The sequence below is a fragment of the Pinus tabuliformis genome, chromosome 8 (assembly GCF_031772625.1).
Source record: "Pinus tabuliformis cultivar Carrire ecotype Pingquan chromosome 8, CPIR1, whole genome shotgun sequence".
NCBI lineage: Eukaryota > Viridiplantae > Streptophyta > Pinopsida > Pinales > Pinaceae > Pinus > Pinus tabuliformis.
The window spans coordinates 815,471,313-815,486,711 of record NC_142294.1 but is presented as its reverse complement, the minus strand read 5'-3'; the positions used below and the strand labels follow the sequence as shown (position 1 = coordinate 815,486,711).

At 35.3% G+C, this 15,399-nt stretch overlaps 1 pseudogene; it reads right to left on the bottom strand.

Annotated features, from left to right (window-relative positions):
* Nucleotides 1-11,341: 11,341 nt before the first annotated feature.
* Nucleotides 11,342-12,511, bottom strand: LOC149238068 (phospholipase A1-Igamma1, chloroplastic pseudogene; annotated as a pseudogene).
* Nucleotides 12,512-15,399: the final 2,888 nt, after the last annotated feature.

Genomic DNA, 15,399 nt, shown 5'->3' with positions numbered 1-15,399 from the left:
TCTTCTCTTCAAGTTGTGATCCTAGGTCTGAAGCTTCACCAATAACACTAATAGCTTATGACCTTGACACAGGACAGAAACCTTGTGTGACAAATCCTTAACGATTTGTTGATGCTGTAAGAGTAACACTGATTGCATGACATTGACTTATGCGTGACTGTAACAATGATAGCAATGAGAATCCTATTAATTGGTTGTATATTGCATATTCATCACCCTCATTTCTATCTAATTCTATCTTTGTAAGCGTGGCTATTTGCATACACAGTTCATTTCTAAGATTGTGAAAGATGGATTATTGGAAACAGTGAGTCAAAGCAATAAGTCATCTCTGAAGAGATTTCTCACCTTTGGACTGTTGAAGACTGATATGTTTGCTGAGGATTCTTGTGGAAGAGTATTGAAATTACTTACGGTTATATGAATCTTTTGGTAGATCTGATGAGAAGACAAGGGTTTCTGGTATTTTTGGTTTCTTCATAGAGGGTGTCGTTGGGTTTCAATTTGCAAGGTTATTTTCCCTGGAAAAATGCTAGTAGCACGGATCTGTAGTTGTTCTCCATATTACTCAATTATCACAATGATTTTCCTCTGAAATACTCTTTGGTGAATTTGAATTTTTAGTGTTAGATTTTGCTGGTGATAAATCTAACAACACTGATGGTTACATGTGTTTGATTTGTCATTTATGAAATCTAATCATCTTTGCCAAAATCTGAGGAACGAGGTTTTTTTCAAGGTCCTTCTACCACGAATCCTTCATCAGAGAATATATTGGTAAGTCTCAAAGATGTCGACTTGAACAACGTTTCATGAAGGACAACATAAAACCGATATCCCAATTCATTCATTTCATTATCCCCATTGATTCATCACATGATAAAATGAGAAAATCTGAACATCTTTTAACAAATATAACACTTCAATTGGAAGACTATATCCAGGAATACTGAAACCATGATCGAAGACACAAAATAATGATCAAACAGAACACATGCCAACTTATAAGACAAAACACATCATAGACTCTTTAGCTCATGATGTTGAAGGCAGATGGAAATCAGTGCACAAGGCCACCCCAAATGGTCATAATCGAAGCCAAGAAGCAGAAAAACCCATTCATAGATACAATGATAACGTGCACGCCAGGAGCTATTACAGTCCAATGATCTGACAGGTTCAAAAGATGGGAAAATCAACCCTAAGGAAGCCACACATAACTTCACAATAAAATATAAAATATAAAAGCCTGCATGTCGCCTTCTTCATTACCAAGAATTGACCAGCGTACATCGATAATAAAAAAATTACAAGGACTCACCATGCAATGTAAAGTAGTCCACAACTAAAGGATCAGTGGAAACAAATTAGCTACCTGTATGCCTTTCATCAAGTTTCCTTCAACAGGCATCATTCCAGGCAGAGATGTTCCAGGCCAAGTAGTCGTCGCTGGTCCAAAATACCTGCTGAACAAATCTTTGTTTCAGCTCAGAAAAATGATTGCTTATTACAAGCAACAACAAAACAACATGATCAACATAATAGGGTAGAGAGATGTTCATACCCAAGAGCAGATAAGGCTCCAGGCCACCCTGCTACAGCCATGGATATGGGTGAAGGTCCAACAGCTCCATTGGTGGAGCAACTGACAGCACATGAAGCTGAAACGGCAAGATATGGAACATCTGATGGAACCCGGCAGTTAGAAATATGATGATGTATATTAGTATGAAAACGTGACCATGACAAATGGAAGAGGTTTTTTAGATGGAAAACAAGCAAGAAAACAAAAACCCATAAATTGGATTTTCATATTAATCTCTTGTCACTAAAAGCAAGTTCACTAACCAGGTTTCTCTTGTTTCTGCATTCTTGAATCAGTCTTGGTGATTACCTCCTGCTTCTATGGCAATAATTTGCTTGAATCATTATCGTTTCCTCGTATACTGTCTACCTGAATTTCTTCCTTAATGTTTTCCACCTTTATATGTCTTTCAACAACACTTCCCTCTATGAGGTCTCCCTTACAAGAGCTCTTCTCCCCTTCTTTGTACTCTGAACTATCTTCCCTTTTCTCCTAATCTCTTGCTTTATCTACTAATATAGATTTGCCTTCAAATGCATTGCTGACTCCCATCTATTACAATTAAAAAGCAGAATTTACACGAAATACTTCAGCAATGACATGCATTCTTACCGAAGTGGCTGCAATAAACTTTTATACACATACGTCATCCTTGTTATAGGCAATTTATCCCATATTTCAAAAAACTACTACACAACATGGGATGCAAAAAGTGAAGCACTCTTACAGTTCCTTCTGCTGGCAATTCAGTAGTGGCTCTGTTTGCTGCAACAACGGTACTGTCAATCTTTGAAATGTTAGCTTCTTTCTCTGGAGGTACCTGAACAAAAACCCATCATATAGTTATTTAGACCACCTCCCTATCTATCGGGAAAATCAGAAATTAAAAGTTGATTGAATTGACAAAAAAACATACCATCAGGTCTATCTCCATTTTCTCTAAAGAAGTAGTCTTAGCATCCACGATTGAAGGAGAGCTATCCAGACAGAAATCTAACAAAGCAGCTTAAGGAATTGGAGGAAAAAAAAATCCTAACTATAGGAAATTGCATGCATGTGCATCTGTGTTCTGAAAGACTTACATCACTGGAGATGCAAATTTCCCTATTGAATTTTGAGATGCTACTTTCCTATCTGTTTCTTTATGTTGAATTTTTTTCTTTTTAGGTGATTTTATTTTATATGTAATCTTCAATCTTTTATTGAAAGTAAATATTTTGAAATTTATCATTGATGTCTTATTTTCTTACAATCAAATACTTTCACTTTTTGGAAAGCAAATATTTTATAATTTCTCATTGATGCTTTATTTTCTTACAATCAAATACTTTCATTTCCTTCTAAAGCTACTTTAGAATTCATCCGCGTTGGATGCTCTACTGTAGTGGACTATCATCCCCATTCAACTTTCAACTACACTGATAATCTAAGAAAGTTTCATCTATCCTGCTTTTAATATCTATAGCCAGGTAATGGAGGATCTATCAGATTTCTTGCTAATTATCATGACTCCATCCTCAAGGGATATTTCACTCTGTCCTACAACATTTTAACCCTTAATATCCCTAATATCCATACCCAGGTAATGGAGGATCCATAAGATATCGGGCTAATTATCATGACTCCATGCCTAATGGATATTTCACTCTGTCCTACAACATTTTAAATGGATCCATCAGATTTCTTGCTATTATCATTACTCCATGCCCAATGGATATTTTACTTTGTCTTACAACATTTTAATTCTTATCGTACATAATATCTAGCCATTATACTGATTAAATAGCGAGTTATTGAGGTGACACAGGGTGACTGAGTTATGAGAGATAACTCTCTCTAAGCTGGAAAGGTCCACTTCCAATCTAAAAACTAATTCAATGTTACCTTGGGATTTTCCTTTACACAGCCCGGTAAAATTCCCAGTGATAACATGTACTTTAAACCATTAATAATAAATTCTACTAATTACCACAATTAAAATGATGTACTTTAAACCGTTAATGTAAATGTAAGTACAAATTCTATTAATTACCACCATTAAAATGACCTAATAACAGATAGTGGGAATATTGGGTGGAACCCACTTGTTATAATTCTATTAACTCCACCCATTTAAAAATTCAATCACCATTATTGATATTCATTGTTAGATTCACTGGAATGTAACTTATGGTTAAAAACTCTGCAAGTTACAACCTAATATGAATATTCACCATCAATCTCAACTCACTCTGACCCTTCAATATATCAAAAGTGTAAGTTGACTTTAAGTTCTATGTATGTTACGATATGGTATGAATATAGACCTTCAATCATGGATCATGAGAGCTGTCAGATCCAGTGAAAGTGTAACTTGCTTTTAAACTTTACTTAATTTCTAATGTATTATGGAATTTGGATATTTCTTCACCTTTCACCACTGGATTATTAGATCAAGAGCTTTGGGTTAATGTGCTCACATCTTCTATTCCAATATGGAATAACAACCATCAGATTTATTTCAATTTTCATTATTTGATCCATTAGATTAGCAATTCATTGTTATGAAGCGTTTAGTATAAATTTCGATATGATATTATGGAAATTGATCGCAACTTTTTCATCGCTATTGGAACTATCAGATCGACTGGTTTGTCATAAAATGACCTCTATTTTACATTATAACATATGATTTTAGTTATATACACAGTTCATTTCTAAGATTGTAAAAGATGGATTATTGGAAACAGTGAGCCAAAGCAATAAGTCATCTCTGAAGAGATTTCTCACCTTTGGATAAGGCTCTAGGCCACCCTACTACAGCCATGGATATGGGTGAAGGTCCAACAGCTCCATTGGTGGAGCAACTGACAACACATGAAGTTGAAATGACGAGATATGGAACATCTGATGGAACCCGACAGTTAGAAATATGATGATGTATATTAGTATGAAAACGTGACCATGACTAATGGAAGAGGTTTTTTAGATGGAAAACAAGCAAGAAAACAAAATCCATAAATTGAATTTTCAGATTAATCTCTTGTCACTAAAAGAGCAAGTTCACTAACCAGGTTTCTCTTGTTTCTGCCTTCTTGAATCAGTCTTGGTGATTACCTCTTGCTTCTGTGGCAATAATTTGCTTGAATCATTATTGTTTCCTCGTATACTGTCTGCCTGACTTTCTTCCTTAATGTTTTCCACCTTTATATGTCTTTCAACAACACTTCCCTCTATGAGGTCTCCCTTACAAGAGCTCTTCTCCCCTTCTTTGTACTCTGAACTATCTTCCTTTTTCTCCTAATCTCTTACTTTATCTACTGATATATATTTGCCTTCAAATGCACTGCTGACTCCCATCTGTTACAATCACAAAGCAAAATTTACGCGAAATACTTCACTAATGACATGCATTCTTACCTAAGTGTCTGCAATAAACTTTTATACACTAATATACTTCATCCTTGTTATAGGCAATTTATCCCATATTTCAAAAAACTACTACACAACGTTGGATGCAGAAAGTGAAGCACTCTTATAGTTCCTTCTGCTGGCAATTCAGTAGTGGCTCTGTCTGCCGCAACAACGGTACTGTCAATCTCTGAAATGTTAGCTTCTTTCTCTGGAGGCACATGAATAAAAACCCATCATATAGTTATTTAGACCTCCTCCCTATCTATGGGGAAAATCATAAATTAAAAGTTGATTGAATTGACAAAAAAACATACCATCGGGTCTATCTCCATTTTTCTCTAAAGAAGTAGTCTTAGCATCCACGATTGGAGGAGAGCTATCTAGACAGAAATCCAACAAAGAAGCTTAAGGATCTGGAGGAAAAAAAAAAATCCTAACTATAGGAAATTGCATGCATGTGCATCTATGACCAACTCACAGGCCCTCCGCATAGTAAAAATATGGCCTAGCATTGACAAATGCTAGCTCCCATATATAGAAACAAAGCAAAACAACTAAAGAAATAACTAAAAACTTGCATAACAAAACCACCACACCATAATGCAAATCAACCAAAAGCAAGTAAGCCAAATTCACAAAATTAAGGAAGAAATATTAACAGGTGATAATAAGAGCACATCAACCACTTTAACTTGGGTACAATACCATGTTAGCAATGATTATCTAATCACACTAAATATCCATTAAAAGATTGAAAATATATTTATATAATGTTACATCATACGTAATCCATTAAGAAGTTGAAAAGATATTAGTGTAATAGATTAGTTAATACCTTTAACGTCATATTATTTTTATATTAATTTATTTACGAGTAAGGAAAATAAAAGTATAAAATTATTATTATAAACCTAATATATATATATATATATATTAGATTTATATTAATTATCAATATAAATATAATTATTAGTTTTATGTTTTTTATTTTATTAGTTTTATTTTGATTAAGAAAAATGTTAAATATAACAACATTTTTTCATACTAGGATGTTTATATGGGAGTTAAGTATATTTCTCAACCTCAAATATAAAATATTCACATATTTAACTCTTACACATCTCACATTTAAAAAATTTAATACCTACAAATCTACTCCATACTAAATTAAATTATATATATTATAAAAATAACATTTAAATAAATTTTTTTTGGGTTATAATCAAATATATATTATATATTAAATAAAATCACATTAAAAATCCACATTCACATAAATTTTAAATTTTAAAAATCCATATTCACATATAATATAATATTGGGATGTTCCATATTAATAATGTAATTATTAATTAAATTTATTTTAATTAAATTAAGAATAATATAATTAGTTTTAAATTAGATTAAAATATTCATATTTTTGATACCTTTAAATTTAATAAACCAAAGATATTTAAAAGAAAATAATCCCTTTATAGTCTATAAATTCAAAGTTAAGGTTCATTTAAGAAACATGTTTTTGATACAAACCACAAAATATCCAACCATTTTATTTATCTCATCGTCAACCAACCAAACATCCTTGGCACTTACATGTTCAGGGTAGCGGGCCTATCTTCCTTGCAAATTCAATGCTATCACCTAAAATTTCTGCTAATCCATACTGGTAAGTGAACCCGATGTCCAGCAAGTTTCTTGAGGGAAAGGGCACACCATTAAGAACATTGTCTTTGATATGAAATATGCGATTCAAATTCCCAAATAAGCGAATGACTTTTTGAGAATATCTATTTAGAAATGGAATAAACAAACTAAACAAAATATGAAGTAATTGATTACTTGAGTGGGAGGGAGAATTGTGGATAACGTTTAGCACAGAAATCCTCCATTTCTCGCAGAGTGAGAGGTGGAGAAGAACATATATATCGACCTCTCGCAGAGGGATGCTCCATCAAGAATATGTGAGCATTACAAGCATCCTCAGTGTGGACTAATAAAATGGAACCCATGATATCATGAAGCTCCCTTAACCATTCAAAATGTTCAGCGTTGCCTGAGAGATGTGAACATTAATATAAGAACAGAAAAAATGGGCATTTTTCTGTTAATGGCAGATCTCAAAATTATGCTCTTACCCATTGGATACTGAGAATCAAAATGTTCAACATTGATACAGGATGCGACTTTAATATAAGATTAGATGAAATGAACATTTTTATATTGATTTCAGATTTCATGTATCTTATTGATATGAAACAAAACTATGCTTATACCCATGAGATACAGAGAATCCATAATCAACCTAAACTCAAAGAAATAAAACAATCCATAAGAGAAACACCAAGCCATGAAAATTTACAAAAATAAGATCAAATATCTAATGAACGCATACCATACGTGTGACAAATGGCAACGCTTGTTCAATGCTGGCCAGAAGTGTGGGTGTAAGAAAAGGTCTTGCAACTATAGTTGGAGCTATCGTCACTACTTCAATACCATGATCCTCTGACCCATATTGAAGAGCTGCTTGCTCTGCTAATGTTTTTGCTACATAATACATCTTAAAATCAAGTGATTCGTTACTCCTTATTGTTTTGACAAGATAAAAATGTAAATTACATTTTTCTAAATATCAAGAGATTTGCATTTCAAAGTAATTTCAAAATAATGGTTGAGAAGCTCATTTTACAGTCGAGTCAAAATAATGATTGTGTTGGGTAAGAGATTGTGTTAAGAAGCTCATTTTACAGTGGAATATGAAAATTATTTGGGATTTCATCACTTTTTAAAACCGGTCTACATTTATCTAATTCTAAATCTATTATGAGCATACAACTTTACAACTCATAAATTTGATCCTCTGCACCCTAACCCTAATAAATCCAGATTGATTAGATTTATCTAATTCTAAATCTATTATGAGCATGCAACTTTACAACTCATAAATTTGATCTTCTGGACCCTAACCCTAATAAATCTAGATTGATTATATTTGAAGTTAAAATAAACTTACGGATCTTTTAATACAAATCTTTGAAGTGAGTAGTAACAACGAACTTACCCAGAAAATAGGCTTTTCACGTCTCATGATATCGATTGGGGTCCAGCAAGATTCATCGAGGCAGTCCCTGAATTCGCCATCATCATTAAGTGGCGAGGCTGCAGTTATGGATGATGTGTAAATTACACGCCTCACAGACTTTGCCTGACTGCAAGTCCTCAAAATATCAAGAGTACCATTCACCTCAGCTTCGATAACATTCGTCTGTGTCTGAAGAAAAAGTACATTAAAAGGGAAAATTTATATCCAAAAAAGGGGTCAAAATCCAGTAATAAATTCGTTGTTTCCGGAAGTTGTGCATTCGGGTGGTTGTTAAAAAATACCTGTGCTTCAATGGCGAAATCCATTGTAGTTGCCAAATGAAAAACGTACTCACAACCCTCAACGGCAGCATGGAAGCTTCCCTCTTGGCGGAGGTCAGCTTTGAAGAGTCTGAGCCTCTCTTTTGCTCCCGGCAGGCACAGAATATGGCGAGTTTTGCTATCGTTGCCTGCAGCATGTGAAAGACGGTTGACGGTTCGTATGGACCGTCGCGCCTGGCATTGCTCAATTCAAATCAACGGTTAATGATTACCCGATCGTCTAACAACCAAATCGAATGGCACATATTTTGACACGACAACAGTTTGGAGAGTTCATTTCAGAGGGAAACGCCTTATGGCGTAAATATGTAAAGAAATAAATATGCTAGGCAATAAATATGTAAAGTAAAACTGAAAATAGAGCCGCGTGACGAGACACATCAAAAGGATGGATGGGAGGCTGAATTTTTATAAACAATTCATACTCCAATTTTTATTCTGTGTAAATATAGACACAGTGTGAAACAATTATCCACAATTATTTTCTCTAAATATCTGAATGGCAAAGGAAAAAAATATCACCTAGAAATTCCAAACTTATTATAGATTGATTAATGGAACATTCGAAATAAGAAACTACACCTTGTTATCAATATATCAAAATATGATTTCAAATCTCATGCATTTCTCTCCTATCAGTTTTCATCACATTCATAGAATCAAAGGATCCATGAATTGTGTAAGAACAAATCTAAATGCCATAGTTTAACTAGCTGAGGAATTGTCTGGATTGTTATGGAAATTTAGGTTATATTTAGAAAATATGTGGTAAAGATTTTTGTAAATCCAAGTTATAGTTGTTAAATTTCAAAATTTTAAGTGTCCTAGATGTTTTTGATGGTGCTGAATCTATTTCTACTATCAAAAATAAAATTCAAACACTGCATCTACAAGATTTGTTGAAATTATTTTGCCCAGATTCCGACCACTTTTGGCCATCCAAACAATTCCTCCGCATCCAATTCAAATGGACAAAGGCACAACAAGGCTATTTAAAAAAAGGATCAACAATTCTCGGAACAATGTAATAAAATCAGTTTTCCTTCAAAGAATGTAATAAAGTCAGTTTTTCTTCAAAGCAATTTACATGCTTTTTCTTTGATTGCGGATTATCAGGAGGACAATCTTATTTTCTCTATATTATAAACTTTGTGACTGGTTTTTATATGTTCAACAAAACTGATAAATTATATATCTTTCATACACACAACTATGAACCTTTATAAGAGTTTTTATACCATATTATTATTTTGACATATCTCAACTGGTACTACGGCCATATATACAACATAAGCATGTTTTTAAGGTGGTAGGGTACTAATAACTGGGCATAAATTATTGTATCTAGGGTTTTTTTATACTTGTTTCAGTGGCTCAACATCAAAGATATTAAGGTATTTGGGGATTTAAAAAGTTGCATTGATGGGATAAAAAGGCTCAATTGCTTTCGGCCTCCAGTGATGTCATACGGGATGAAACGTATTAAATCCATAAAATTTACCTTTCAGCACATCTCATTTGAACACATTTTCCTGAAACGAAAACCATATTCTAGATATGATTTACACACATTGCAAAACCATATTACAGATATGCTTTCCAAAAAAGGTGTGATTGGAACACCTGGAGTCATCTCCTAAGCTTCATATATACAAGACAACAGGGTCTACTCTGGCAGCGTTCATATTTTCTAAATTTTTCAGAACTTAGATTTTGAATATTCGAAAGTTAATATGCTGCAACTTTCATATTTTCTAAATTTTTCTTTGAATATTTGAGAGTTAATATGCTCTTTAGTAGCACTGTTCATGTCTGTAACAGCTATATTTTCTTTTGAAAGATCATATTGACAGACTGTAAATGATTGGAATTTGTTTCGCTTTTTAGTTCCAACATGCCTTGCTAGTCAGAGTCTCGAAAAATGTATTCCTAAAAACTAAACAATTCTCGGAACAATGTAATAAAATCAGTTTTTCTTCAAAGAATGTAATAAAGTCAGTTTTTCTTCAAAGCAATTTACATGCTTTTTCTTTGATTGTGGATTATCAGGAGGACAATCTTATTTTCTCTATATTATAAACTTTGTGACTGGTTTTTATATGTTCAACAGAACTGATAAATTATATATCTTTCATACACACAACTATGAACCTTTATAAGAGTTTTTATACCATATTATTATTTTGACATATCTCAGCTAGTACTACGGCCATATATACAACATAAACATGTTTTTAAGGTGGTAGGGTACTAATAACTGGGCAGAAATTATTGCATCTGGGGTTTTTTATACTTGTTTCAGTGGCTCAACATCAAAGATATTCAGGTGTTTGGGGATTTAAAAAGTTGCATTGATGGGATAAAAAGGCTCAATTGCTTTCGGCCTCCAGTGATGTCATACGGGATGAAACGTATTAAATCCATAAAATTTACCTTTCAGCACATCTCATTTGCACACATTTTCCTGAAACGAAAACCATATTACAGATATGCTTTACACACATTGCAAAATCATATTATAGATATGCTTTCCAAAAAAGGTGTGATTGGAACACCTGGAGTCATCTCCTAAGCTTCATATATACAAGACAACAGGGTCTACTCCGGCGGCTTTCATATTTTCTAAATTTTTCAGAACTTAGATTTTGAATATTCGATAGTTAATACGCTGCAGCTTTCATATTTTCTATATTTTTCTTTGAATATTTGAGAGTTAATATGCTCTTTAGTAGCACTGTTCATGTCTGTAACAGCTATATTTTCTTTTGAAAGATCACATTGACAGACTGTAAATGATTGGAATTTGTTTCGCTTTTTAGTTCCAACATGCCTTGCTAGTCAGAGTCTCGAAAAATGTATTCCTAAAAACTAAGATACTCTTTTTATATAAAAAAAATAGCGAAAATGCATTACTTTCACACATTGATCTGTACACATTCACTATATTGGAACCTCGAAACCCAGAGACTCTTGCACTAGTACGTGGTTAGGAGATGGGATATCCTCGGCTTCTCGTTCAGGCTGCACCCATCTTCCATACGAGTTGCAGACGAGGCCCTTGTTCTCCAATTGATACCAGTTCCCCGCCACCATTAACTCCGGCCTCAGCATGTCGGAAGCCTTGTTCACCAACGCCACGTCTCGTTTGGCATCCCCTGATCGGAATGGGGCGCACCAGCTCTCGTACCCATCCAACAAATGAAGATATCCCTCCAGGTTGTGATAATCTGCAGGGTCGAGATTTGGTTTCAGAGAAGGCGAACGTCCGTGATCCAACTTGATTTCCACTCCAACGTGAGCGTATGTCCAGGGGAAACGGTCAAGCAACGGCTTCATCAGTCGCTCGAATTTTTCCATCCCTTCGTTGAAGATGATCCCGGGCATCTTGGGAACCATGTCCTGTTCGCTCACCACGCGCAGAACCTTAACCCCCATAGCCTCCAATCTGTCTTTGAAAGCCCAGTTGCCCACTCTCGGAGCTCCGAAAGAGAACACAGTCACAGGGACGTTCCTGTCGGGATCGGTTTTCAGCGAATTGAGGCCCTTCGCTGCGACCTCGTAAGCGCTGAGCAGAGCGAGGGCACCGCCGAGGCTGTGGCCGGTCATGGTGATACTCACGTCTTTCCCTTTCTGCATATACACATCCACCAGGCGGCCGAGATCCTTCATTGCTTGCTCGGACGCGCTGAGCTTGTTGTATCCTGTGTTGTGGTCCTTTGAGGTATATATGCTCAGAAACCCTCGCTCCACCTTCACTGATGAATTCTCGTGTAGGCTGCCTACCTCTCCCAAGGGATGGAGAATATCCTGAAAATCCTCCATCCACTCGAGCTGCGTCACAGTCCCCCTCCACACCACCACGATGTCTCGCCTCCCCAGGCGCGTCACCTTCTCGTCTGTGCTCACCGCAACGTAGCCAATCCAATTGGAGTCCCTGCTCCATGTATTGTCGTCCATGGAAAATGGGCAGCCGAACCATTTAGGGAGGTGAATGTTCGACATGGCGTAGAGATACTTGGTGATGTTGTAACCCGTGTTGTCCAGCCCCACCTTGTGGAACATCTTGTTGAAAGACGGTTGACGGTTCGTATGGAGCGTCGTGCCTGGCATTGCTCAATTCAAATCAACGGTTAATGATTACCCGATCGTCTAACAACCAAATTGAATGGCACATATTTTGACACGACAACAGTTTGGAGAGTTCATTTCAGAGGGAAACGCCTTACGGGGTAATGAGGAGAATATTTAAAATGGCTTATTGAAAAAGTTTTAAAATTAGTGTATATTTATTTTAATTTTGGGCGTAAAAATTGCAAATTTTAATTGAAGGAATTGTTTGTATTAATGAGAGATTTGATTTGATTTGATTTTTTTGGACATTAGATTTTGAGATGAGATAAAATTAATTTAATTATTAATTTTATAAGTAATTTGAAATGTAGGGAAATGAATTTTTAGTTTTAATTGTATTTTTATGTAATTTGATTGGGTAAAAATATTTTAATTATTAATTTTATTTGCTTTTTTAATTTAATGTAATTTTACTAAGTCAAAACGTTGACATAATATAACATTACAACATATTTTCTATACTTGGAAGGAGAGCATAACTTGGCATAACTAACCTAGAGGCCCTCAAATCTTTATTCACTCTTATTGCATATCAAGATCTTTTGATTGAGTTAAACTGTTTACATTATATTACATTAATTTTTTTATTTAATATTTGATCCTTTGGTAGATCCAGAATTAAGATGGATCTAGGCTGGTTTAATTTCCCCTTTTAAATAGGTTATATTCCACATGAATACATAGGTCAATACCATGGCCATTTTTATTTTTATTATTATTTTATTTTATAGGGATATTTTTTATTTGTTATTTTTTTTAACTTTTTTATTTTATTTTGACAAGGATTTTTTTTTAAAATTAAAATTTTATTACCTTTGGGATGACTAAGGATGGGCCTAGATCCATCTTAACTCTTGATCTACCAAGCGCTAAGAGGGATCAAATTTCTTGAGATGCAAACCTCTTTTAGAGTGAAAAGAGGTTTGAGCCCTCTTGACACTTGGTAGATCCAAAGTTAAGATGGATCTAGGTGGGTTTAATTATTAATTATAATTATAATTATAGTTTTTTTTTTACTTGCTCAAAATGTTAAACAAGACATTATAACATTTATACCTTGCCAGGTGGGAGAATTTTATGTTTTCAATTTTAGTTTATTTTATTTTATTTTAATGGAAACAAAATGAATTAAGCAAAATCTTTCTTAAGAAGTTTCAACGGAGGAGGAGCGCTGGAAAAACAGCTAGGGTTTACAGTCTCTAGCAGGTGTTGAACTCCATGGAAGGGCGCAAAGGAGGGAGCTCCACTCCCTCCTACAAGTAGGTTGTAGCCAGCCGAGGTAAGAAGCCAAGAGAAGAGGTAAGAGGTCTTGCCAAAGAAGGGAAAGAGAGCATGGAAGCAGAGCAAGAAGGATTCAAAGCAAGGGAGAATAAAAGCACAAAAGAAAAGGAGGAAGACGACAAGGAACAGGGAGCAAAAACCAAGGCACAAAAGGGACCATGTAAACCCAAAACTGAAGTTACACCCAGAGTAGTTCTGAATGATCTTGCTCTGCAGGCACACAGGGACCACATGCAGACATATGCTATCATTTGTAAATTCATGGGAGTATGGCCCACTGAAAAAGCGTTACAGACATGGATTAAATACCATTGGAAACCAAAAGGGAGCATTGACCTACATCTGGGGTCAAAGGGATTCTTTATTATGGTCTTCACAAATATTGAGGATAAAGACAAAGTGTTTGAAGGAGGGCCCTACTTCTACGCAGCTGCTGGCCTCTACATGAGGCTGTGGATGATGAACTTTGTCCCGGAGCGGGAGACTTTCACTTTAGTTCCGGTATGGGTAAGACTTTACTCCCTTCCTCTTGATTATTGGCAAACAGAATCGTTAACAACCATAGGAAATAAATTAGGACGTTTTGTCAAAGCTTCTGAAGCCACCAGAAGAGGAAAATACACTTCCTTTGCACGAATTTGTGTGGAAATGGATCTCTCCGGAGCTCTACCGGATGAGGTGATCTTGGAAGTTTTTGATGAAGAATGGATACAAACAATATATTATGAACATATTCCCTTTAGATGTCACAGATGCCATGAGCATGGACACCTTTTCAGGGATTGCCCTCTCAGTAAAATAGAGAACAAGAGCAAAGCTTCCACAATGAAAGATACTGAAAGCTTTCATAAAGTGAGCCATAGAGGAAAAGGGGGCAAAAGGGGACTTAAGCAACATCAAGCAGAAGGGCCTCAAGCCAATCTGAACAGGTACCAAGTTCTCGAGGAAGAAGAAGAGATAACAAAAGTAGATCAGGGAATGGAGGGAAGTCCAGAGGAGAAGGAGAAAGAGGAAGACAAAGATCTAACAAAGGATAATAATAAACAGAAAGAGGCTATGATGAGCGATGTAGAACTGGATATGGACCAGGAAATGACCCAGAGCGAGATGGAAATGGAGGACCATGAACTACAGGAGATTCTTGATAGAGAACACCTAGATTTGGAAGGGTTCTTGAAACAGGGAACCATGGGAGGGTTAGACTCGTTACCTCAAGAAGAGTTCGCTAGAGTATAACAGTTGTACTTATGGAAAATCCAGGCTAAAGGGATGGATAGGCAAAGTAACACTACAAGACAGGGTAGCGAAGGTGTGAAAACTATAAAAAAAACACTAGGATTAGCACCTAGATGCCCAGGAAAGAAAAGAGGCAGAAAAAGCGCAGAATGAGTTGTTGATGGAATGTGGAAAGCTAATGATAGATTCAGGTAAGATGAAAGACCTTACCAGTTACTCCTTCACAAATCTTTAATGATGAAGTTTACTTCTTGGAATATTAGGGTTCTAGGTAGTAAAAGGAAACAAAGATTACTTAGTAACAGAATGAAACAAGAAGCCCCAGATATGATTTTTATCTAGGAAACTAA